This window comes from Benincasa hispida, chromosome 10, assembly GCF_009727055.1.
Source record: "Benincasa hispida cultivar B227 chromosome 10, ASM972705v1, whole genome shotgun sequence".
In the NCBI taxonomy this organism is placed as follows: domain Eukaryota; kingdom Viridiplantae; phylum Streptophyta; class Magnoliopsida; order Cucurbitales; family Cucurbitaceae; genus Benincasa; species Benincasa hispida.
This window is the reverse complement of record NC_052358.1, coordinates 34,554,660-34,581,888: the sequence shown is the minus strand read 5'-3', so window position 1 is coordinate 34,581,888 and position 27,229 is coordinate 34,554,660. Positions and strand designations below refer to the sequence as shown.

General features: G+C 34.7%; 1 non-coding gene across 1 annotated transcript; it reads left to right on the top strand.

Moving 5' to 3' along the window:
• Window positions 1–20,433: 20,433 nt before the first annotated feature.
• On the top strand, window positions 20,434–20,537 carry LOC120089623. The gene has a single exon (XR_005485296.1). It is a non-coding gene; the product is annotated as a small nucleolar RNA R71 (small nucleolar RNA).
• Window positions 20,538–27,229: the final 6,692 nt, after the last annotated feature.

Genomic DNA, 27,229 nt, shown 5'->3' with positions numbered 1-27,229 from the left:
ACATTATCTTATTTTTTGACTACACAAAAGACCATTTTTTAACTCCTCAAGGACTACCTACATTTAGGTGTATTTTCGAACATCTATTTCGCCAAGTGCATTTGTTAAGGGTTAGTTTTGACACAAGTATCACACTTACCCAAATACTGTAATATTGTAAACTAATTTTACGACACTTTCATAATCCAAAATTGCTTCTCAAGAGGAAACAATGTTCAAAATTGCAATCTCCATTGCATATCCTTAGTGAAGTCAGGTATCATTATAAATTTAAAAAGATTATGATTATGTCGAACAAAGTACTTAATATGTACTAAGTTTAACAAGACCATATTTCTTCTATCGAAGCACAATTTCATCCAAATTGTATCTAATGCTTGAGGTTGAGATCTCATCTCTATCAATTAAGCATAGTACATTAAAATTCCTATAATCATTATGATCTGATCATAATATCACAATAGACTTGCCTAAATGACTTGAACTTTAGTCTAGTTTCTTTTGAACATTTCAAAGAAAATAAGACTTAAGTTGCACTAGATTAAGATACTTTTACTCATAAATACTCATCAATCATATTAATGACTATTTACGATGTCAGACTTATTCTTTCAGTCACTAGACCACTTAGGTCATAATGCGTAAGGTCAATGGATTCTTTGGCCAAGTAGCCTTCTCTAATAAGGTTCAGTGCCACTCTTGTATGAAAAATAAGATTTTTGACAGGCAATAATAGTTTAACTCTAACTTTTAGAGAATTACTTGTAATTGTCATTTAAATGTCAAAGACAAGTATCCTTTTAGGAGAAAAGAATTTTTCTTTCTTTCTGGATTCATTAATCCTTACTATTTCTCAATTTAGTGTTCAAATGTGTTGACTTTTAACACACAAAAAAATGTATTTATTTAAAGCTGAACATACTTTAAAACTGAAAACATGCCTTACAACTAAAAAATATTAATACTCTATGAATTATTTAGTAATAAAGTCTGGAGTATTGAATTTCTTTTATGGTGATTAAAGCACCATATTCAACATAAATAAATGACTACTTTAACTGAGATGAGCTTTCTGTTAACAATTAGTAGAAGCTATTCTATTCATTTAAGTATTTGCCAAGAAACACAATTTAAGTGTAATTAAAGAAAAATTCTGATGATGAATCCTTATTCAACTATCAAGGTGTGAATCTTTATCTGCACCAAGAACTTAGTAAATCAAATTTACTTTAATTTTATATCTCTTCCTTTTTTTTAGGTATTTCTGAAAATCGCCATCGTGTAACATTCCAAACTAATTTAGAAAGTTTTTCTTTATTGGCTCTAATCACATAAATTTTTCTTGGACTCAGATAATACTTAACTTTTGAGGCTATTTAGCTTCCCATAACTCTACTGTACCATATGTTTTTTTTCATGACTTTATCTTCTAATTCAGACACATGATATGTTATCTAGATGAAAAAAGTAAGCTATCACTTCATTTATAGTTCATGAACACTTCATGAATTGACAATAACCTTTTTTAGAACAAAATGTTCTAGCCCTTAAGTGTTGATGATATTTTTCCAAGTAACTTATTTATCAAACCTTTTGACTTGTATCGATAATTAAAAACTAAAACTTCTAAGAAAAAATTGACATAACTTTGAAATATATAAAACATGTTATTTAACTATATAGATTCTTTTATCCATTCTAATTCAACATAGAAATTAAAATCAATCAAATAGCTTTAATATGAATCTTTTCTTTTCCTATGATACTTCAGTGATTTAAAATAGAAGCAACCTTAAGGCAATCAATTATTCTTTTATTGAATTGAGACATTCTCAACCAAATATTACACCAGAATAACTCTTATTTCAATATAATATTTAGCTATCGTTATTTTGGTCAGAATTTCATTACCTATCTTAATGAATTCTTGTAAGTGTAACTCATCATTTTGAAATTTATAATTTGGGCTCAGAAAGTCTGCCTTAGTGAAGAACAAGATTGAGAACAAAAATTATAATCCTATTTGACGACTTAACCCTGATATTAATTCATGTAAACAATATGTAGGGGATGTTGCTATGAGCGCCTCGAGACCAAGTATGAGTATCACGTTGAAACCCTTTTAATTTGATTATTATTACTGAAAATTGGTTCTATAATCTTTAATTGAGACATGCATAGGTTCGAGTCTATTTTAATGTAATAAAGTGGGTTTGGTTTAAGCCCTAATTTTGGGTAAGTTATTTGGCGACATCTTAAGGTGAGTATATATTTTGGGTTTAAGCTTAAGTATTGAAGTTAACTCTGGTTTATCATTCAGGGTTTGATCCGAGTTTATCTCAAAGCCAAAAGGAGATTGATATACTTGGATAATATTATTTGGGCATGTTTGCTAGGTAAATGGCGTTATTAATGAAACTACCTTTGTCTCAGGCAAAATAGATTTGAAATATCATCTATAGTTTTTGCCAAACAATTTTTAGAAAAGATATATTTCCATTGTTGAAAAGAATTTAATTACGTATGCAATGAGTTTATGAGAAATTATGCTATGAATTCATAAATTTATAAAATGTTAGGTTATGATTTTATGTTATGGGACATTTTATTGCATGTTTCAGGATAGACCAATTTTGAAACATTTACCCTCCTACCCATAGCTATGTACACCTTAGATCTAGTTTATATGCGCCTTCGGGTCCACCAAATTATGTGCGCCTTCATGTCCACCAATTATGTATTCCTTTGAGTTCACCAATTAATATGAGCACATCTCACCTACCGTAGAACGAGTTAAATTGTTACTCAGATGACAGTCCATGTATAGCTTTAGCACCTCAGATTAAGTCCAACCAGCTCAGAATATTCAAATCATGTTGCATGTGTTTGCATAACCTGGCCTCGATAGTGATGTTACTTATTATCTTAAATACTCAACCTTTTCTTAAAAATATTTTTCAAGTAAAGATAAGAATGTATCAGGTGCTTGATGAGGAGGTGTGTTGAAGGTGCCATACAGGGTTAAAGAGTCACTTTTGCTCAGTGTTATGTTTTTAAGACGTTTGGATGTTTAAAAAGAACATTTGAGTTTGTAGTTTTGAATTTAAATGTTTTATTCATTTGTTTTGTCTACAACGTTTTTAGGGATCCCAAATTATTTTTTTTTTCCAGAAATCCTTAATATATTTATTATAATTTTATTTATTTAAAAAAACTTTATTTTTGAGTTTACATGGTCGGCAATTTTTGGTTTAATAGTTTCATGTATAGTAGTAATGACCTCAATTAAAGATCTGGAAAAATCGAGTCGTTACATTGTAGGATCCTTTGGAAGGGCAAAATTTACGGAACAACGTTTCTGTAAAAGTTTGTTGAGGGAGATCCTTATTTTATTTAAAAAAAAAAAAAAATTTGCAGAGAACACAAGATCAACAATTACGTTCTATGAACTCACTCTGAAAAAAGCTTCCTATTATGTTAAGTGAGAGAGATGGATGGATGGAGAGTTAGAATCCTCTTCAGAATTCTCTTCCACCATTACGTTATTTTAACTTTCTATTGGTTAAATAATACATAGATCTAATTTAATGTATAATTAAATAATAATATTAATTAATTAATAATTAAATATCATATATTTAATTTAATTTAAATCATATTCAAATAATATTTTTTCACCTAACCTATGGTTTTAATATGAATCTCATTAATATTAATTATAATGTATAATTTTAATATGAATCTCATTCATATAATTAATATTTGAATTTTATTCAAATATTTATCTCAATCATATAATAAAGTATAATTTTGAATCTCATTCAAAATTAACTTTCTATTATAATATATCTATATACATTATATTAATTATATCTTATATAATTAATTTTCTTATTTAATTTGAACCATTCGAATTAATCCAAAAATAATGATTATGTTTTTACCCTTGGTGAGCTAGCAATGGAACCTAATGGACATATAATTAGTTAAACTCTTTAATTAAATAAATAAACATTTCTTTCATTAAAGACCCACAACTGCACTATTCGCATTGTAGATATATTTCTTCAACAGTAAGTCGATATTTCATGATCATAATTACAATTAAGTCAAAATTACCGTTTTACCTCCGCAATTACATCTAACTCCTTAAGTCCCATTGATCCTAACAACCTGTTTATGGTTGTTCCATAAACAAAACCCTCTCGAGTCAATAAGAGAGAGACCCCATTGTTTAAGACTCGGAGTCAACACTTAAGTGAGAAATTCATCTACTTACCCTAAAGACAGGAAGGAACGAGTTCCATCTTGTGTAACTATGTTCTCAGCTTCCTACTTTGACAAATTTCCAAAATGGTAGACTTATTCAGCCGACAAGTCGGACCAATCTCATCCATACAAATCAAAGGACTAGCCTTGTGGACAAGAGTTCATAGCTCACTCAGGATTGAGGTTAAGTTACATATGGTCATCCTATGAAATGTTAATCTCTTCAGTTAACGGTGTTATAAGAGAGATAAATCATTTCGCAATCTAGTCATATACCAATTTTTGTATAGGATACCTCCACTAACATGTCATTAGGATCAAATCATTTGTAATACTTTACAACTCTTGTAATAATTACAAAATAAACCGAATCCATAGTGTCACTAGGACAAGGCATCTAACTTTATCCATATACTACAGACTATTTAGGTTATTACTTGAATATGATTCACCTATATCTCTACTACATACTTTCATAAAATAACCTTGGATATTTCTTTAATTGATAATTGCATATATAAAATAATCAACCATTATTTCAAATAACTTAACTTATTATGGATTTAAGGTAATGCGTATGTTTTTCTATGGATGTTATGTTCTTGATTGTTTTCCAATATTATTGTACTTAATACATTGATTGATCCTCAATGCATGTTAAATTAATTGTTTAATTGGATAGGTTGTATGTTTATGGATCTAGGATGTTGGATCATTATCTGATCTATCATGAAAATAGTTAGGTTGATAATAAAAGCTGATCATGACTATCTTAATGTCATGCTTCTTAATTTGGTTTTAAGTGATTAGTAAAATATTGTCATTGGAAGATAATAATCTAGAAAGTAATTTCTAGACTTAAACATATCATAAACACAATAATCCATAGGAATCTTTGCATGAGTTAATGAAATAATTAAGAAAAAAATAACATCCTCGTACGCCCTTGTCTCTTGAAATTTTACACTTGTCTGTACTTTGATTTTATTTATTTTCAAAACTAAAAATAATCATCACAAGACCAACCCTTAGATAAAATCAACTCAATTCAATAATAATTAAGCATAATTCAGACATTTGATCTTTAGAGGATGATATCCGGTATCTTGACAATTTTATTATATTACACTTGATAAGTGCACTTACATTATACCAAGTTTGTTAACATTACTTACCTCGAATGAAACCCAAAGATTATGAAATAAAATCCCCTTTGGCCTAAGGGAGCCTTGCTTCAAACTCTAACAAAAAATTATCAAGGTTAAATCCAACTTAATCACCACAACAATTTACTTCGAAGTTTAGGGCCTAAATCTCACTAGCATCACATGCTAAGAATCCCTTAAACAATTAATTCAAATTGAACCTTGGCCTAACTCATCTTGTTTTCCCCCAAAATTGATTGATTCAAAACATCAACACAATGTTTAAGGGCCCCCACCAATTTTATAGCAAGCCCAAAAGACTAAAAAGTTTTGAAACCTTACCGAAACATGTCAATGACCCATTGGACGACCGTTGTAACCTTCACCAAACTTTGAATCGAACCTTGAATCAACCTTAAATCAATATAAATAAAGTATTAAAACACAACCCACATCACACAGACCAAAACTCAACCATGCCTAAATAAAAATAGCCTGAATACTTACCCCAATGACTGTTGGTCGGACCTCAGACAACCACCTAACGTGAAAAGCAACCACGACCAAGAACCAGCGGCCATGCCCCATATTAGCTTAGAAGAATGTGGTTTGAAGAGAGAAAAAGAAAAGAGAGAAACAAGGAAGACCCTCTCACCTGAGACGGATAATGGTTGATGCACGACAATCGACGATGATCAGCAACAGACGACATTCGATGTTCGAGGAGGCAACAGTGACGATTGGTGGCAGAAGTGGTTGAGGTTTGCAACGTCAACTTTATAAGATGGTTAGGGGGAGGGTTCGTGTGGCGCCTTTATAAAAAGATGAAAGTATTTGTTCTTTCAAGTCAAACCCTAATATTTACTTAGGCCTTTGACTTGGTCAAGAACTCTCATTTGGTCTCCCTAAGTCAATTTGAGCCCAAAAGAAATAGTAACTAAAAAATTGAGAAGCTTAAATCCATTAGCTCAAAAAGGAATTTATTAGTTAACTCACCAGAAATTTTGGGATGTTACCGTCTCCCCCCTAAAGAATTTTCATCCCCAAATGTTTCTAGTCCTAAAACAATTTCAATTATTTAACCTTTGTCACACCCCCTCCTAAATTACCTTTTTATCCTAGGAAAAGATGTGAAGACAGTAAATATCAACCCTTTTGTGATATCTATTGTCGAATTGTACTTGCATTTTTTGGTACTCATCTCATACATTATGAACCCTACAACTTATCCCATTTCAATGTTAACAAGTCCCTTTATATAAACGTAATTATGAAACTGATCGACCAAATGTGTATGAATAATGAAAATGAGAATAAATATGGTCTAAATGCAAGCTTACACTGTTTATGAAGTAAAAAATATGGTCTAAGAGCTTTTCGATGCAAACGAATAGGTAACTAGTAAATAAGTGAGTTTTTAGGTTGAATGTTGATAAAAAAAAACAAGAGTGTTGAACAAGTATACAATTATGTTCTAACCTTTCGGGTTTTAAGTTGTAAGTGATGCAGCCGCATCATACCAAGACAGTGAAATATGCATGAATAGAAAACTACTTCTATTCGGTCTTATGTTCAATTCCTTTAGGATATCTAAACACCTAATGCCTAATGTTTCTATGGTTAGCTAAATCTTAGATTAATTTAAGCTAAGATTCTTTATCCTACGGTGTCCCTTATTTTTAAGGCGACTAACCCTTCTATTTCTAGGCTCCTAATCCCATATCACTTTGTGACATCGATTTATATCCTAATCTTCTAAGCATTAGGACTCTAGTAGATAGCTAAAATAAGTAATTAGTTTAATTTAACAATATGATTTCATAAACTCAATGAGGGAAATGCTTAAGTCAAAGAGATATGAAACATAAGCATTGCTCAAGCCATAAAATCCTAGAGTATCCACATAACTGAACCCCTTAGAGAATTCAACTCATGACTAATGATAAAAGAATGATCTTCATTAAATTATAATTCATAGCTTCAAGATGTGTTCAACGGGTGAAAAAAAATTTAAAGAACTACAAGAAATAAAGGATTATAAATGCTGGAAGACTATGTTGGATTTTATGTCCTAAAACTCGTAGATAATAAATGTTATTAATTGATTGTCATGAATAAAGAGTTATCGGTGTTAATTTAATAAATGTTATTGATTTTATTGTATTCTATTTTGTCTTAATAATCCTAAATCCAATAAACTAACATCCAATGTTGCCTTAGGAGTCTTGAACTATGTATGTGGAGACATATATGGATCAATGTTTAAGAAATAATCTAAAGGTCTATAGTATAAGGATAAGGATGGGTACCTTATCCTGGTGGCACTATAGATACGACCCAGTTTGTATTTGATATAAATGCAATGGTCTAACGTGTTTGTGTAGGTGACAAATGAGTGGGGGTATCCTATGCAATGAATTTGCATAAGACCAGACCGTGAAATAGTAACCACTAGATGTAATGTCGTTAACTAGTTTGGTTCTTATTTTAATTGAATGACCTAGACAATTTAGTCTAAGAGTGTATTATGAACTTCTATTCATGAGGGATTGTCCTTTGATTTATATAGGTGAGAATGGCTAGTTCACGGACTCAAAAAGCCTACCATTTTGGGGACAAGATCGGGTGAGAAGCTGGGAACATAATAACACAAGATGGAATTCACTCCTTCTAGACTTTAGGATAAATAAATGAGTGTTTCATTAAGTGGTGTCTCCAGTGAAAGACTGTAAGATCCATAGCGGAAGCAGGGATCGGTTCCAATTTTAAATTTCACAGTAATTAAAATACAGAGAAACACATTATGCATATCATTAAAATTTTTGCAACATGCTTCAAAATAAACAAAAGGAAAGAAAGGTTAGGATTACTTACCCTTAAAGCCACATGTCTTCACGATTTCCTTCTCCTACCGCTCATAAACTCTTCAATTCTCCTCGAACCAAAAACAAGAATCCAAGATGGTTACCCCCAAGAGGTAATTCTCTGTATTCTCCTTAGGATAGGATGAGAATAACAGGAGTGTGTGGGCTCTCTTTATTTTGGGAGAGGGGGAAAGATTTAGAAGAGAGGATAATTCTTTGCATGTTCTTGCTGGGAGATAAAAAAGAATAACCCAGAGTTCAAAGATCTTCTCTATGTAAAAAACTAGGAAGAAGAAGATGGTAAGAAGTAACATCCCACTCACATGTTCTTCTCTGAGAGTATTAAGGGGAGGGCTCCCTTTAATTTAAAATTAAATTAACAATAATTTAATCAATAATAAAAAAAATATATAATAACTAACTTTTTATATATATAACTATATGTTATATCAAATATAAGACATAGACTATAGTTTACATTATATAAAATATAATATAATCTATAGTTTTAAAACTCTCAATAATTCATGGAATTTAATATAAATTAAATTCAAATTTGATTATGTGAATCACATCCACTATTTAGTATTTGAATCATATTCAAACATTTAATTCTTCTCAAAATAAACTTTATATTATAATGTATCAAATACATTATATTAATTATATCACATATAATTAATTTAAATTAATTATATCATATATAATTAATCTAAATTAATTGTATCATATATAATTAATCTAAATTAATCATATCATATATAATCAATTCCCTCAATTAATTTAAACCTTAAAATTAATCCAAAATTAATTCTTAATAATCCCTGTTGAGCTAAAAAGGGGACCTTATGGACCTATAGATTGAAGCTTCAATGGTACTTGAATAAATAATTAAACTTCTTTAAGTAAATTACTCAACATCCATTAACTGTCAATCACTCCACCAAAGAAAATCAGCTGCACTCTTTGCACTATAAATATATTTTGCGTCTATTGTGTATAACCAGCCAACAGCGCGATGACCCTCCACACATTGCTCGTAAGTACAACTGGACCAAAATTATCGTTTTTCCCCTGTAGTTGCATTTAACTCCTTAGATACCACTGATCCATCTAATTAACAATATGTCATAGTCAAATTATGATCAAAACCCTTCTCGGGCCAAGAGAGGGTGTAGTGCCACATTGTTCAAGTGCTGGAATCAACCCTTAAGGGAGCAATTTATCTACTTACCCTGACATTAGGGAATGAGTGAATTCCGTCTTGTGTAGCTATGTTCCCAACTCCTCAATCAGACGAATCCCTAAAATGGTAGACTTATTGAGTCGACAATCTGACCACTCTCACCCATACAAATCAAAGGACCGCCTTCATAGGCAGGAGTTCACAACTCACTCAGGATTTAAGTTATGTCATCAATGGTTATCCTAGTGAAATATAAGTCTCTACTATTAATGACATTATATAATGAAACTAATCATTTCGTGGTCCAGTCTTATACAAACCCTTGTGTATAGAACATCCCTGCTCCCATGTCCCTACATGAATGATCAAGATCAGATTATATGTAGCACTTTACAACAATTGTAACATCTACAAAGCGAGTCGTATTCGTAGTGTCACTAGGATAAGGTACCCAACCTTATCTATCTAATAGACCATTTAGGTTATCACTTAAACATGATCTACCCATACGTCTCTATATATATGTTTAAGCTACAGAAGAAAACCTCGGATGTAGTTTATTGGTTTTGTATGTTAATACTACTAAATGTCGAATAAAATTCCTTAGATTTTATTAATAAATAAATCGTTTGTACATTATAATTACAAACTATAGAACCCACGAGATTTAGGATATCAACCCCAACATACGAGACTTGAATAAAGGGCTCAACCCTTTCATTGGTCGAAGAGGGTTTCTGTTTATTTGTTGGACCATAAATAGGTTGTTCATTAAAGGAACACTGATACTTAAGAATATAGAGGTAACCCAAGGGTAAAACGGTAATTTTACCCAGTTGGTGTTATGGACACTTGTGAAGGACTTACTTGCTGTTATTGGTCTATATCCATAGATAGAGAAGTATATCTGTAATGAGAAAAGTGCAGCTGTGGGTTTGTAGTGGAGTGTACCCACAGTTGATGAATATCAATTAATTTGGTTAATGAGTTTAGCCAATTAATCTCATATCATTGGAGCTTCCGATCTGCAGGTCCACCAGGTCCTCTAGTTAGCTTATTAAAGGATATTAAAATGGAATGATTTGAATTGTTCAAATCAATTTGAGGAAACTGTATATTAATATGATTAATATGTAAATGATTATAGATGTGATCCATAATTTAAATTAAGTTGGAGAGAAATATTTGAATGAGATTCAAATAATTAATTTAAGTGAATTAGATTCACAAAGAATTAATTAATTAATTAATAGAGAGGTGTTCTGCATAAACATATGATGTTTATGTTAATTAAATGTATATATTAAATTGGATTTAATGTATAAATGGTTATTTAATTAATGTGCTAATTAATAAAAAAGTGTTATTTAATTAGTTGTGCACAAGGGTAAATTTGGTAAAGACTTGGACAAGGGGCTAACCCTTCTCCATATAAAATCTTCCTTATAGCCCTTTTAGGGCAATTTTTAATTTTGCAATTTTTACCCTAGCCACCAAAGAAATCCTCTCTACTTTCTCCAAGGAATTCTCTCATCTTCACTATCTCCCAATAGTTGGATGCCACCTATCATTCTATTAGAATCCTAGAGAATAACAAGGTTGTTCTTGTGGTCATGTTCAATATTGTTTGAGGAGACATTCGTGTTCGAGATCGTGTTCATCGGAAAAGCGAGAGGATCGTTTTAGGAGCTCGAGAAACTTCAAAGGTAAGAATGCTTCTTCCTTCTTATTTTCCTTCATCTAAAGCATGCCTATAGTGTATTTATCCTTCTACATTATGTTTTAGAGCATCATTTTTGTTTCTTCAAAAATCGGTTAACGAGATGCAAGGAATTCACATGCTTCTGCTGGGGATTCGATCCTAACAATTGGTATCAGAGCCAATTTCTTGCATCATTGTTTTTTGTAATTCTAGACAAAAATCAATTTAGAGGTTGGACTTTAAATCTGCATTTTGAATGAAGGTCTGCAAAATTGGATGTTTCTATTTTGGCACTTAGATTAGCTTTTAACGTGATTAAAATATAAGGGCCCATTGTATTTTTGGGCATTTTAATTCTTCCTTTGAGTCTGTAAGTCCATGTTAATCGATAGAGAACCTAAGAGATTGGGAGAAATGGAGGTGTTCGAGGAAAGTTTAGAGCAGAAAATGTGCAAAACAGAGACATTCTACCTTTTAGTTCGTAGCATCGCAATGCTGAAAGGCGAGGTGCAACGTGAGGAAGTCGTAGCGTCGCAACACTACCCCTTGGCATTGTGACACTAAGAACTTTGACAGAACCATGGCGACGCATGCGCGAGGAGGTTGCTGCTGAAGCTCTTTTTTTGACCTAATTGTTTTGTTTTGTTTTTTTTAATTAATTAAATTAATATTACAAATATATTAATTTAATTAATTAATTTTTCATTAGGGTGCCAAAATTGGTCAATTTTTTTATTATTTAAATTAATTTAATTATGCATTGGATGTATGTTTAGATTAATGTTTGAATACGTATTACATATTGTATGTCATATAGATTAAAAAGTTTCCACCTTAGGATAAACATGTACATACATCATAATTAGATGCATGATTAAATTCGCATGCTCATGCATCATAATATAAGTGTTATGTTATAAGGATGTATGATCACCTAGAAAGCATAGATACTTCTAATTGTGCAGAGAATCGGTATCAGATATGGATACAATACGGATACGTCTAGATACGTGGCAGATATGTGTCTGATACGTAATTTAAAGTTTCTGTTTTTTTAATTTTTATTTTTAATTTTCAGATACACGTATCTGCTTCCAGATACGTGGGTCAATTTTTTGTTTCAAATTTAAGCCCAACCTACAACCCATTTTATTTTAGTGAATGTTTATGAGTGATTTTAAAATCATCAAAAATCATTTTTTTTCATTTTTAAAATCACTTGAAAACACAATTTTAATTACTCAAAATTAATTTAATTTTCAATACACTTTTAAATGCAATTTTCGTATCATCAAAATTAGTTTTGAAGAATTAAACATGTTTCACGGTGATTTTGAAAATGACAAGAGTGATTTCAACCATTTTAAAATTACTTCCAAACATAAAAGTCCACTTAAATTGAGCAATCCAAAACAAAATAAATTTAAAATGATAAAACATAAAAAAAATTTTAAAAAAAACCCAAAACGTAATTAAATCATATTCTTCCCTTCTCTCTCACTATTTAAATCATGATTCACACATCTTTCATCCCCAACTTCATTATTCAATCTTCATCTTCTACTTCTTTCCTACCGTCTACTCTAGTCACTCAACAATTACTCAACATTATTTCAAGTTTTCACTCTCTTATTGAATCTATTATAATCTAACTTAAAAAATATGTATTATAGCAATTAATTAGACATTATATATATATATATACACACACACACACACAAACATATATATATATATATATACATATATACATACACACACACATATATATATGTGTGTGTGTGTGTGTATATATATATATATACACACACACACACATATATATATATATAATTAATACGTATCTTCAACGTATCCGTATCTTAGTTTTTTAGAAATTAACGTATCGCCGTATCGTATCATATCTGTATCATGTATCCGTATCTGTGTCTGTGCTTCTTAGATGATCACATTAAGCATGTTCATGCATCATGCTGTGTTATAATTTTTATAGTGAATGATGGAATGATGTATATGAATGCTTGATTTTCATGTATGATTAATATAAATGTTATATTTGATAAATGAAAATGGAATTTGCATTGAGCATGACATGACTTAGGTAAATTAATTTTTCTATTTAATTAATGTCATTAGATGCAAATTTATAGGTTTATAAAGCACTAAAATATAATGTAGAGTTGCATGCAAACATAGATCCAAAGTAATTTTAAATGGTTTAAAATTAATTCACCTAGACTTATGTTGGAAGTTTTCCTAATGATATTAGAAATAGGTTAATCTTTTAATTTGTTTTAATAGAATTAAAATGAATTTTGTTAAAAGATTAAATTGATAAAATAATTGCTCATAAGGGACATTTGTCTAAGAAACATTTTGTCTAGGTGAGGGTATTTAAGCTGACGAAAATGGAATATCTCCACTTGGGAATCGACATGGAAGGTGAATTGGAAAAATATTTTATAAGCATGCAATAAATGATTGATTTCATTAAAGAGTTAATAAATGAAATCAAGTATTGTTAAATTATTTAATATAAGTGTTATATTGAGCAAATTAAAAAGACTTAGATAAATTCATTAGCCGGTTTTTAACTAAGTATAATGAAACTCTAGAAGTATTAGAATACTTTAGCGGGAGAAAATTGATATATGTGATATATCAAATTTTGGCTCTCACATCCTTAAGAGTTCACACCATGAGATCCATGCTTGATTTCGTGACACCTTGTGCGCAGCCTCCCTTTGGAAAGTGTTTGCATGGGTCAATAGCAAGGTGAATAGGGAAAGTGTTCATAGTAAGTGGGAGAGGGACGTTGTTCGTTGCTATCGTGATTCAAGCTAGAAGTGTATTGTATAAAATAAATTGGAAAAATAAGTTCTAAGTATGAATGGTGCGTTGATTCTTTGATGCGTTTATATATTTGTAACACGTGGGTGCGTTAGAGATGTGCAACAGAACGTATGACACTCCTTCTATTGACACGTGTGTGCATTGATGCTTTGATGCGTTTATATATTTGTATCACATGGGTGCGTTAGAGCAGTCACGACCGGATGCTGACTGTTCATCTTCTTCCTTCAAGATTAATTTTCTTTTTCTCGTCACTCTCTTTGCTTTTGAGGGCCCTTCATTCGCGTCAGTTTGGCATGATTGCGACGCGTCTGGGCCAAGTCCCCTTTCTTCATCTTCTTCATTTTCTTCTTCTAATTCCACTTTGAGCATCATTGCGTAGCACTCCGCTTCGTCTATTTCAAATGATGCGTTGGGTGGATCAGAACACATCACTTGCTCTTCTTCTTGGCCTTGATTCAGACTTGCCAAGATAGCTCCAAACACTTCTTGCTCGTCCCTTCGAACCAATTCTGTCAATTCTTCGAGGTTTCGCTCTGACGCAGGACTGTCAGAGCTGGGCCTAGGTGGAGTGAATGGTGGGGTACCGGATGGGGTATGCGGCGACCCAGGGGATGAGATGATGATGGGTGAACGCGTGGTTGGCTGGATGTGTCTGCTTCAATTGGGTAGATGGTGGCCGAGGGTTGGATTGACAATGGAGGAGGTGGACGCACGGCTGGCGATGAGGCGTTATGGAGGTAGGCTGGGATGGAGTCATGTGTCGCACCCATCGGAGTGATGTTTGGAATGAATGGTGGTGGGGCGGGCTTGGTATATGACTTCTTGGCAGCCGTGGATGACGAAGGATGCTGCCTTGGTTTTGAAGGGGTTTTGGGTTTTGATTTAGGGGTGGTTTTGGGCTGTTGGGTGGTCTTAGAAGAAGGTTTTGTGGGTGTTTTGGTGGGCTTCGACCGAGACAGGCGCTGGGAGGTGGAGATGCCTCGCCATGGAGAAGTTTAGTAGGGACGGAGGTTTTTGAGGTTTTTCGAGGGCTTGAGGGAGGCAATGTTGAAATAGACGAGGAAGAGAAAGAGCTTACCAACGAGACGTCTCCGAAGCTCATTGATTGATTCTGACTATCGGATGCTGAAGACATCGTGGTTGAAGAGGTGTGACTAGGGAAGTGCTCGAACGACAGTGAAGGAAACGAGAGGTGCTAGGATTTTTCTTTCTTTTTTCACAGAGAACTCGAAGGCAATGAAAGAAGAAGAAAATGAGGGGTTTCGATTTTTATAGGATGGGGAAAGAGAGTGGGGTGACGTCAGGCGGTGCCTGACATCCGCAATTAATGCGAAGTCGAAGGGACGTGTCTTTGGCTTCCAAGTACTCGAGTGCTTTGCATTTTTTAGATGCGTCCTTTCGACTTGGGCTAGTCTAATGCGTCCGTTTATTTCCATCCCGATTATACACAACTTTTTATTTTATTTTATTTAAAACAAGTAAATCACTAACTATGAAGGCAATAACAATGAACAATCAATCTTAAAACGCAGAAAAACAAAAAAAGCAAATTCAAACGTAGCAATAAAATACACAATGCAAAAGGAATTATGGAAGAGAAAGCATCCCTGGAATTTGTGTCGATGCGAGCCTCAGTTGGCTTCGTGTAGTACGAGAGATGACTTTTGACGTTCTATGCCATCTTCAAAGTATGGCTTCACTCTTTGGCCATTTACTTTGAATGCGTTTGTGCCATCCTCCCGCGTTAATTCTACTGCTCCATCGAAAAAGACTGTTTTAATAATGAATGGACCTGACCACCTTGATTTTAATTTCCCTAGGAACAAACGCAATCGTGAATTGAATAATAAAACTTTTTGGCCAACAACAAACTCTTTCTTACTAATGTGTTGGTCGTGCCAACGTTTTGTCTTCTCCTTGTAGATCTTGTTGTTCTCGTACGCGTTCAACCGCCACTCCTCAAGCTTATTGAGCTGAAGTTTGCATTGATTGCCTGCGACGTCCAAGTTTAAATTTAGCTTCTTTACTGCCCAAAAAACTTTATGCTCCAATTCTAGGGGGAAGTGACAAGCTTTTCCAAATATTAGAGAGGTTGGAGACATATCTATAGTGTCTTGTAGGCAGTCCTATAGGCTCAGAGTGCTTCATCCAGCCTCTGTACCCAATCTTTCCGCGATGCGTTGACAACTTTCTCCAGGATAGATTTTATTTTCTGATTGGCTACCTCAGCCTGATCATTCGTTTATGGGTGGTATGCGGTAACGATCTTATGCCTAACATTATATTTGGCAAGTAATTTAGAAATGATGCGATTAATGAAATGCATTCCAAAACGTGTGAAGATGTTTCTGGTAAGAAAATTAAAAACAATGGACGCATCACTTTTGGCACAAGCTACTGCCTCTACCCACTTTGATACATAGTCTACTGCAAGCAGGATATATTGTTGGCCACAGGACAGGGGAAAAGGTCCCATAAAATCAATGCCCCAAATATCAAATAATTCAACTTCGAGAATATTATTCAAGGGCATTACGTCCCTTGATGAGATATTCTCGGTACGTTGGTAGGGGTCACATTTACGAACATGCTCCCTCGCCTCTTTGAAGAGGGTGGGCTAGAAGTATCCGCTTTGAAGGATCTTCGCAGTGGTTCTATGAGACCAAAATGCCCTCTGTAAAGAGAGTCATGACACTCAGCCAAGATATATTGTGTCTCTTCCTCCGGAATGCATCGATGCATTATGAAGTCGGGGCCTTGTTTATAGAGAAACGGTTCATCCCAAAAATAAAATTTGTTGTCATGTACTAACCGTTTCTTTTGCTGAAAGTTGAAGTTCCCAGGGAATTGCTTGGTAGTTAAGTAATTAACTATGTCTGCGTACTAAGGTTCCCTGCCTTCAACTCTGAACAAGTTCTCATCAGGAAATGAATCTTTGATTTCATTTTCTTGATCTTATATTTCCTAATTTTCCAGTTTGGACAGGTGGTCAGCCACCTGATTCTCAGTTCCCTTAATGTCCTGAATATCAATGTCAAATTCTTGTAATAGCAGCACCCATCTTATTAATCTTGGTTTTGCATCCTTTTTACTCATCATAAACTTTATGGCTGAGTGATCTATGTAGATAGTTGCTGACCTACCAACTAAATAAGATCTAAACTTTTCGATGCCAAACACTACAGCCAACATTTCTTTTTTCGTGGTTGTGCAGTGTTCCTGAGAGTCATTCAGTGTTTTGGATGCGTAAGAGATGAGATGTATCAAATTTTCTTTCTTCTACCCCAGCATGGTACCTGCTGCAACATCACTTGCGTTGCACATGAGAATAAAACATTGCGTCCAATCCGGTGCTATTAGTACCGGAGCTTAGTCAACACATATTTCAATGTTTCAAATGCGTCGCAGTGATTGTCATTGAAATCGTAAGGCCATTTCACTTCTAGTAATGTGCTCAGAGGTCGCGCAATTTGAGAAAATCCTCTAACGAACCTTCGATAGAAGCCAACATGTCCTAGAAAACTTCGTAAAGCTTTNAGAGGTCGCGCAATTTGAGAAAATCCTCTAACGAACCTTCGATAGAAGCCAACATGTCCTAGAAAACTTCGTAAAGCTTTAACATTTGATGGTGGTGGAAGTTTAGCTATGACATCTATCTTGGCTTCATCAACTTCCAACCCAGCTTTAGATACTTTGTGGCCTAAAACAATTCCTTCAGTTACCATGAAGTGATATTTTTCCCAATTCTACATAAGGTTTGTTTCCTCGCATCGAGTGAGGATAGCCTCCAAGTTATCTAGGCATGATTGGAATGAGTCTCCAAAGACTGAGAAATCGTCCATGAAGACTTCAACGGTCTTCTCCAAGAAGTCAGAGAAAATTGCCATCATACACCTTTGGAATGTCCAGGTGCGTTGCATAGCCCAAAGGGCATGCGTCTGAACGCAAACTTTCCAAAGGGACAGGTAAATGTTGTCTTTTCCTGATCTTCTGGGTCAATCAAAATCTGATTATAACCAGAGTATCCATCAAGGAAACAATAAAATTCTTTGCCAGCAAGTCTATCAAGCATTTGGTCAATGAAAGGAAGGGGGAAGTGGTCTTTCTTGGTTGCCGCATTGAGCTTCCTATAATCCATACAGATGCGCCAACCCATGACAGTCCTTGAAGGAACGAGTTCATTATTGCTATTGACTATTACAGTTATTCCCCCTTTCTTGGGAAGCATTGGACTGGGCTTACCCAGCTGCTGTCAGATATAGGATAGATCACTTCTGCGTCCAACCATTTTAAGATTTCTTTCTTGTCCACTTCCTTCATTATGGGGTTCAGCCTTCTTTGAGGCTTAATTGATCCTGACTTCCCTTCTTCTAGCCTGATTTTATGCATGCAATAAGATGGGCTGATGCCACAGATATCCGCTAGCGTCCAACCTATTGCACGCATGTGCTTTTGCAGCATCTGCAAAAGAGAGTGTTCGTTAGGCTCAGTAAGATTCGTGGAAATAATTACAGGTAAAGTTTTATTTGTTCCAAGGAAGGCATATTTCAGGTAAATAGGTAATGATTTCAACTCGAGTTCTGGTGGTTCCTCTAGTGATGGACGCGTTGGTTTTATCCGTTGCTCACTCAGACTTGGCGTCTCTGGTTCTTTCATGTTTTCCTCCAACGTGAGGACCTCACACACTTGGGTCACTTCTTCTTCAGGAAACTCTATACTGTTCAGTTGACAATATTCACTGTCTGGGATTTTTAATGCATTTAACACATTAAACTTCACCTCTTGATTGTCTACGCGCATAGTCAATTCTCCCTTATGCACGTCTATTAAAACTTTCCCAGTGGCTAGAAAGGGGCGTCCAAGAATAATTGGTACATCACTGTCCACTTCATAGTCTAAGATGATAAAATCTACTGGGAATATGAAGTTGTAAACTTTTACCAGAACGTCTTCAATCTTTCCTTCAGGGTACTTGATTGTTCTATCAGCGAGTTGAAAAGTAATAGAAGTGTGTTGTGCTTCACCAATTCCCAATGTCTTAAAGATTGAGAGTGGCATGAGATTAATGCTTGCTCCCAAATCGCACAACGCATGTCCCACATCCAACCCTTCGATCGAACACGGAACTGTGAAGCTCCCAGGGTCCTTCTATTTCTTGGGTAGACTGTTACTTACTAATGCATTACAACTCCTGCGTTACCGGAATTACCTTGTCTCGCTGATTCCTTTTCTTCGTCAAAATATCCTTAAAAATTTTGACATATTTTGGCATTTGCTCCAAGGCCTCTACAAGTGGACCTTAGCCCAGAACTCGATCTACGGCCCCCTCAAGGTGATATGCAATTGCCTCAGGATTTCAAGAAAACGCTTAAATTGTTGTTTATCATTCTTCTTCATCAAGCATCTAGGGAATGATGCATTCAACGGCACCATAGGTTTTCCCGCGTTAGACATGCTTGGCTCTGAATGGCTTCTTGATTCAGGCGTTCTTTCTTTTGATCTTCTAATGCCATTGAACGTGTGTTACATTCTTTTGAAGGACTGTTGCTTCTTGGATTCATTCTTCTTTCTTCAAGAGCTTTGCCACTTCGCAATGTCACCGCGTGATATTGCTCCTTTCCATTATTATTCCCAGGAGTTTCAGTGTTGCTAGGAAAAACTCAAGGCTGTCTATTCTTCAACTCACTCGCTATCTACCCTACCTGTATCTCCAGGTTTCTGATAGACGACGCCTGGCTTTTCAGCAACGCGTCATTCTGGGCATTATACTCTTATATTAGGTTCTCAAGCAGAGATCTTGAACTCGACGTCTGTCCTCTTCTATTAAAGGGCTGTTGGTGTGGCTGATGTGTTGGTTGGAATGCAGGCGGCAGTCCTTGCCTTTGCTGCTGGTTCGCCCCTGAGTGGTGCTCCTGATGATTTCTCATCCAAGAAAAATTTGGATGGATCCTCCATCCGGGGTTATATGTATTTGAAAATGGATTGTTTTTTATGAAGCATACTGACTACATATTTTGTGGGCAATTAGTATAGGAATGAAGATTTCCACAGCCCACACAGCTAACCATGGGTTGCCCGAATGCTTCTACATGATTCACCTTCTGTTGATTTGATGCGTTCCCTAGCGATGTGTTCTGCAAAAGGTTGGTCATCGTAGCCACTTGTACAGATAGTGTGGCTATTGCGTTGGAATCGATAGAATTAACATTCTGAGATCTCTTCTTCCTGTCAACTCTTGCATCATACGAATCGTCCACCCATTCCATGTTGTGCTTAGCAATGCGGTCTAATATCTCCTTAGCTTCAGTGTAAGATTTATCCATAATTTCACTAGCTGCAGCTACGTCGGCTGCCATCTATGATGCTCTATTCAATCCACCATAAAAGTTCTCCATCTGGATAGTTAGTGGTAATCCATGGTTTGGGCAATTTTTAACCAATCCCTTAAAATGCTCCCATGCGGCGCTTAAGGTTTCAGCTTCTTCTTGCTCAAAGTTCATAATCTCTCGACGCTTCCTTCTGTTGGTGGTAGGTGGGAAGTATTTTTGCATAAATTTCTCCACCAACTTATCCCAAGTTGTGATTTCACCAGGTTCCAGTGAGCTTACCCATTGTTTTGCGTCATCACGCAAAGAGTAGGAGAACAAAGATAGCCTGATCGCTTATGCGGTCATTCCAGGAATCACAAATGAGTAACACATTTTTAAGAAATGTTTTATGTGAGCGTGAGGATCTTCTCCATGACCACCCCCAAATTTTCCAGTAGTATGGAGCATTTGAAGCATTATAGATTTAATCTCGAACCTCGTCCCATCTGGCATTGGGTATATGATTCCTGGTAAGAAATCATACAATACAAGGGATGCATACTCCCTCATGGGATGCGTGCTACTATTCGCCATTAGGATCAGATTTTGCGCAGCATGAGCTAGTTGAGCTAAGTTCTGATTTTCCTGGTTGTCCGCCATTACTTGTTGCCTGTTTTGTTGGTTGAGAAGTTGTTGCCTCAACCTTCAACGATGATTAGATCGGTTTCTACGTCGGAAGGTCCTTTCAATCTTGGGGTCGTATATAAGTTCAGAAGTGCTCTCTTGCTCATAAACGTTCATAAGCTTAGGCTTAGCTTGTAATACTTCCTGGACTGAAGTGTTCCTACAAAAGATATAAACGAAATTTCTGGTTAGTTTTGTTTCTGAATCCCCTGCAACGGCGCCAAAAAATTGTTCGTTGCTATCTTGATTCGAGGTAGGAGTGTATTGTATAAAATAAATTAGAAAAATAAGTTTTAAGTATGAATGGTGCATTGATGCTTTGATGCGTTTATATATTTGTAACACGTGGGTGCGTTAGAGATGTGCAACAGAACGCACGACTCTTCTTCTATTGACGTTCAAGTTTTCCTAAATCAGACCCAAGTATAAATCCAATCTAGGTTTCTGGTAAGTCCAGGGTCGAACTCAGGGATTCAGGTTAAGCTAACGCAGACCTTACATTGTAGCTGTTGTAGGGATTTCCTAAATGTATGAAGAAATGTGTTATTTACATTAAGGTGTTGTGCTTGTGCAAGAAGATACAAAAGAGTTGAGTAGTGAATGATGGATCATGTGAAAATGGATTTTAATGTAAGTGGTATACGTCGATCTAAGATAAATGTACACGAACCAGAATGTGATGTGGATGAGATGGCTTACTTATCTTCATTTATGCGTTAGACTCTTATTCGACACTTCTCAATGCGAATAACATACAAAACCTATCTCTAGGATGCATGCGTCAAAGATAGAATGCAATAAACACCAATAAGTCTATCTCTAGATGTACTAGGCGTTCTACTTGATGTGGCTTATTTATTCTCTCGAATAGTCTAAGCTAAAGATTCTTTTACCAATTGATCAAGATGGCTTAAGCGTTTGAAATGAAATTTTGCATAAAGTATAGATGCATTCAACATAAACAAGAAATAACAATAGCAAAGTGTGATAGACCAAATATGTGAATTTATAAAGAAGCAGATTTTCTTTACAAAAACAATATTTAATCAGATGAAAGTATGAGAGCGATAAATGAAATGAAAGGAACTGAGTCAAGCCGCAGAATATAATCTCTTGTATCTCTTTGGCTCAATTCTAGTTGTGTACATTCACTTGTATAAGAATTGGACGAAGTGTCTCTCTCAAGCTCAGCTTCCTCCGCTCCTTGACTGGTGATGATAGTGGTTCTCTTCCGTTCTGCTCTTCTTGGCACCACAACACAACTTCTAAAGATCTAAACTACGACTACGCTAATACTGAGAGTGAGAACTTGAAAATTTATGAACTTCAAACTCTAGAGGAATTTCATCTATTTATAGGCGTTGGTCATCTCCAACTTGGTGATGGACAACATTAAAGTCCATGCCCTGGTCAATCGCTTGACACTCAGAAGCTTTTTAGATGCTACCTGCTGTAGGTGTCCATACTTGCAAGTGGTGATTCGACACAAACAACCTGAATCAATGAATCTTTTATGCGTTGAATCCCTCCGACGCATGGCCCATGCGTTAGATCTTTACCTGTAGCACGTCTTAATCATGCATTAGCTTCTTGTTGAAATCCTGCAATATAATGCGTTAGTGTCGCAGTATTTTAGTAATAAACATTCTTTTGCATGAGTTTGCTAATGTTTGAGTAATTTCATGCATTTCTTCTAAAAATGAGGAAAATTATCATTAAAAATCTTAATTGTTCCAACTTAAGAGTCAAAATTACTTGTATTTCTACAAGTTATGAGATGCGTGTTAACGTATCCTATGATCTCCTCCATTAGGTTTCATTGTGAGATTCCTATGGTTCGCCTACGTGTCATCCTGAAGCGACCATCCCTTCGGAGGGCTTGATCATAGGAGTCGGAACAACGCAAACTCCAGCAGTGGATAGGGTGTCTTAGGTTAATCTTCAATAGTCGTCTTTCCTTATGGTAGGCTGTTGAAGCATACCTCTGGGATCCGAAAATAAGAGGGTCACACTTATGGGATGAATTAAGCTAGTTAATGAATCTTTGATTGAAAAATAATAGCTAAAAACTATAGAAATAAGAGTTGTTCTGGTATTAATGATTAGCTGAGATTGTTTCAATTTAGGAAAATAGTAGTTGATCACCCTTCAATGGTTGTTGCTCTAAACATCTAAAGTATCGTTACAAAAACTATATCAATAGTTTAATTAGGGTTCTACAATTACATGTGTTTTTGTTGAATTGATTGGATAATTAAGTAATGGGTTAAGAAAAATATAACTAATATGGTCAATTGGTTGTTATTCATTTCAGCATGTCTTCCACAATCAAATACTTGCTTAAAAATGAAAAATTAATCGGTGAAAACTGTGTGACGTGAAAATTTAACCTAAATACGATTCTGGTTATTGATGATCTGCGGTTTGTCTTGATAGAGGAATGTCCTCTAATCCCCACTCGCAATGCATCCCAAGTGTTGAAGGATGCTTATGACTGTTGGACTTAGGCCAATGACAAGGCCCAAGTCTACATCTTGCCAAGTCTGTTTGATGTTTTTACTAAGAAGCATGAGGCCATGATGTCTGCGCGTCAGATCATGGAGTCCCTCTAGGAAAAATTTGGACAACCGTCATTCAGATCTGGCACGAGGCTTTAAGTACATTTACAATGCGCGCATAAAGGAAGGCTAGTCAGTGAGAGAATATATTCTCAACCTCATGGTCTAGTTCAATGTCACCAAAATGAATGGTGTGGTCATCGACGAGAAAAGTCAGGTGTCCTTTATTTTGGAATATTTTTCGAAGAGTTTCCTTTAATTCCTAAGCAATGCGGTTATGAATAAAATACAGTACACCATGACTACCCTTCTTAATGAGTTACAGACTATCAGTTCCTTATGAAAGGTAAAGGACGAGGAGAAGGAGAGGCAAATGTTGCCCATTCCAAAAAGTTCTCCACAAGGGTTCATCATCGGGAACTAAGTTTGCTCACTCATCTTCTGGTTTAAAGAAGATCCAAAAAAAGAAAGAAGGGAAGGGAAGGGCTCCCACTGCTGGGAAAGGCAAGGGCAAGACCAAGATGGCTGACAATGGTAAGTGCTTCCGCTGCAATTTGGATGGTAACTGGAAATGCAATTTCCTCAAGTACCTCGCCTAAAAGAATAAAGAGAAGGAAGGTAAATATGATTTACTAGTTCTGGAAACTTGTTTAGTGGAAAATGACCATAATGCCTGGATACTTGATTCAGGAATGACTAATCATATTTGTTCTTCTTTATAGGGAATTAGTTCCTTCCAGCAACTTGAGAAGGGTGAAATGGTGCTCAAGGTTGGAATAGGAGACGCCATTTTATCTCGTGCAGTGGAAGCTGCTAACTTGTTTTTTGGAAATAGATTCTTGCTTTTAGAAAACTCATACATTGCTCAAAAAATGAGAAGGAGCCTTGTTTCTATTTTCTGTTTAATTGAACAATCATTTTCTGTTTCTTTTTCATTTAATGAAGCGTTCATTATGAAAAATGGTGTAACTATCTATTCAGCTAAACTAGAAGACAACTTATATGTGCTAAGACAAACTAAATCAAACATTTTGAAATCATGAGATGTTTAAAACTGCAAATACTCAAACAAAAAGGCAAAGAATTTCTCTAAGTACCAATGATATGTATCTTTGGCATTTGAGATTAGGTCACATAAATCTCGATAGGATCAGAAGATTGGTAAAGAATGGATTGTTAAACAAGTTAGAAGATGATTCATTACCTCAGTGTGAATCCTGGCTTAAAGGAAAAATGACTAGAAGACCTTTTAGTTGAAAAGTTTATAGAGCCAAAGAGCTCTTAGAGCTCATACCTTCGGATCTTTGTGGTCCAATGAATGTAAAAGCTAGAGGAGGGTACAAATATTTCATTTCTTTCATAGATCACTATTCGAGGTATGGTTACTTATACCTAATGGAACATAAGTCTGAAGCCTTTTAAAAGTTCAAAGAGGATAAGGCTGAAGTTGAAAACCAATTAAATAAATCAATTAAAACACTTCGATCTGATCAAGGTGGAGAGTACATGGATTTAGAATCTTAGGACTATATGATAAAACATGGAATGCAATCCCAACTTTCAGCACCTATTTCACCTTAGTAAAACGGTGTATTAGAGAGGAAAAATAGATACTTATTAGATACGGTTCGTTCTATGGTGAGCTATGCTCAATTGTCTAACTCGTTTTGGGGATATGCAATAGAGACTGCAGTTCACATCTTGAACAATATTCCTTCGAATAGTGTTTTTGAAACACCTTTCGAATTGTGGAAAGGGCGTATATCGAGTTTACGTCACTTTAGAATCTGGGGTTGTCCTACACATGTGTTGGTGACAAATCCTAAGAAGTTGGAACCTTGTTCAAAATTATGCTAATTTGTTGGTTACCCTAAGGAAAGAAGAGATCTTCTGTTCTATGACCCTCAAGAACATTAGGTGTTTGTATCAATAAATGCTACATTTTTAGAGGAAAACCACATGAGAGATCATAAATCACGTAGCAAAATAGTATTAAGTGAAGCTACTGAATAAAGGTTGTTGATGTAGTTGATCCTTCATCAAGAGTTAATGAAGAAGCCAACACTTTAGATAAGTCTCGTCCTTCTCAATTGTTGAGAGTGCCTTGACGTAGTGGAAGGGTTGTGATACAACCTAACCATTACTTGAAATATTGATCTCTTCAGTCAATGGTATAAAGAGAGATTAATTGTTCCTTTAAGGGTTGAATAGGATACTCTCTCTCGCATGTCTCCATATGAACAATTTGGATCAAATCGTTTGTAATACTTACAATTTTTGTAGCATTTACGAAGTGAGTCATATTCGTAGTATCACCAAGATAAGACACCCAACCTTATCCATATACAACAGACGATTTAGGTTATTACTTGAACATGATTCGCTTATATGCCTACCACATACTGTTCAAGTTACATAAAATAACCTTGGATGTTTCCTTAATGGATAATTGTATATATAAAATAATCAATCATTATTTCAAATAACTTATTAACTATGAGTCTTTAAGAAATATATCCCAACAATCTCTCCATTGTACTAAAGTAAATAAGACATAAGCCAATGAGGCAAGACATGTATTCTAGGACAAACTCTATACCTAACATGCTCTCCCACTTGTCCTAGTGTACTAGACACATGTGTCGTAGTCCTAGACATTCTAGGAGATCCTCTCACACTTTAGTTTAAAGAATCATGTTATATAATTCAAACTATTATGTCAACAACTACCATCTGGTCACCACCATGATGTTTCTCTCAATCTATTTTTATTTTTACAACTTGTTGTTTATAGATATTTTCATACTTAGTCCTTACACCTACTATCCCATAAAGTGGATAGACTATTCATATTTGAAATAGCTTTCAAATATTGAAGGACATATCATGGCTATGCAAATTATTGCTTCACGGGCAAAAAAATATTGCCTGGTAGTCCAATTTACACCACTTAGGATAAAACATGAATTTTTTAAACTCTGTATGAGACAATGTATATTGTAAAAGATCAAATCTTAAATTTGTACACCAACATCTCATTATTTATAACTTGTAATTTTCAAACTTAATGATCATAGCATTGATTTAACCGATATAATTAACAAATTGTATATTAAATGTTAATTAAGTCTCATGTAAGAATTACATCCCCTTAACACTTGAGGTGTCTTAAAAAACTTTTCCTTAGACATATCAACTTCACTCTAGAATGATACACTATCATTCTATCTTAAGCTTTGCATCAAACACTCAACAACTTTGTAAATGTAGGATGCATGAGACAAACTTAACATTATGTTCTTAACATCTCTATGTGGACAATAATATACAAAATTACTTCAAATCAACTATTCGAAATTGGTTAAATAGTCAAACTTTCATATTGATTTTTACTTCATTCATAATGATTAAATATCAATATAAAACAGACAAATACCCACTTTTCATTTTCCTATATGTACAAGAACATTGTATTGTTCAAAGTCATGGGTTATAATACTATATCAAACCCTTCTACTAGAAAAATCCTAATTGTGAAGTTCATTTCTCAAACGAACATCAAAATTTTGCAAATATTCTATAATTCAATCTTTGAAAATTTTCTTGATTTGTATTGATGCATTGAACTTCTTTTAAAAAAATAATTAATTCATTTTT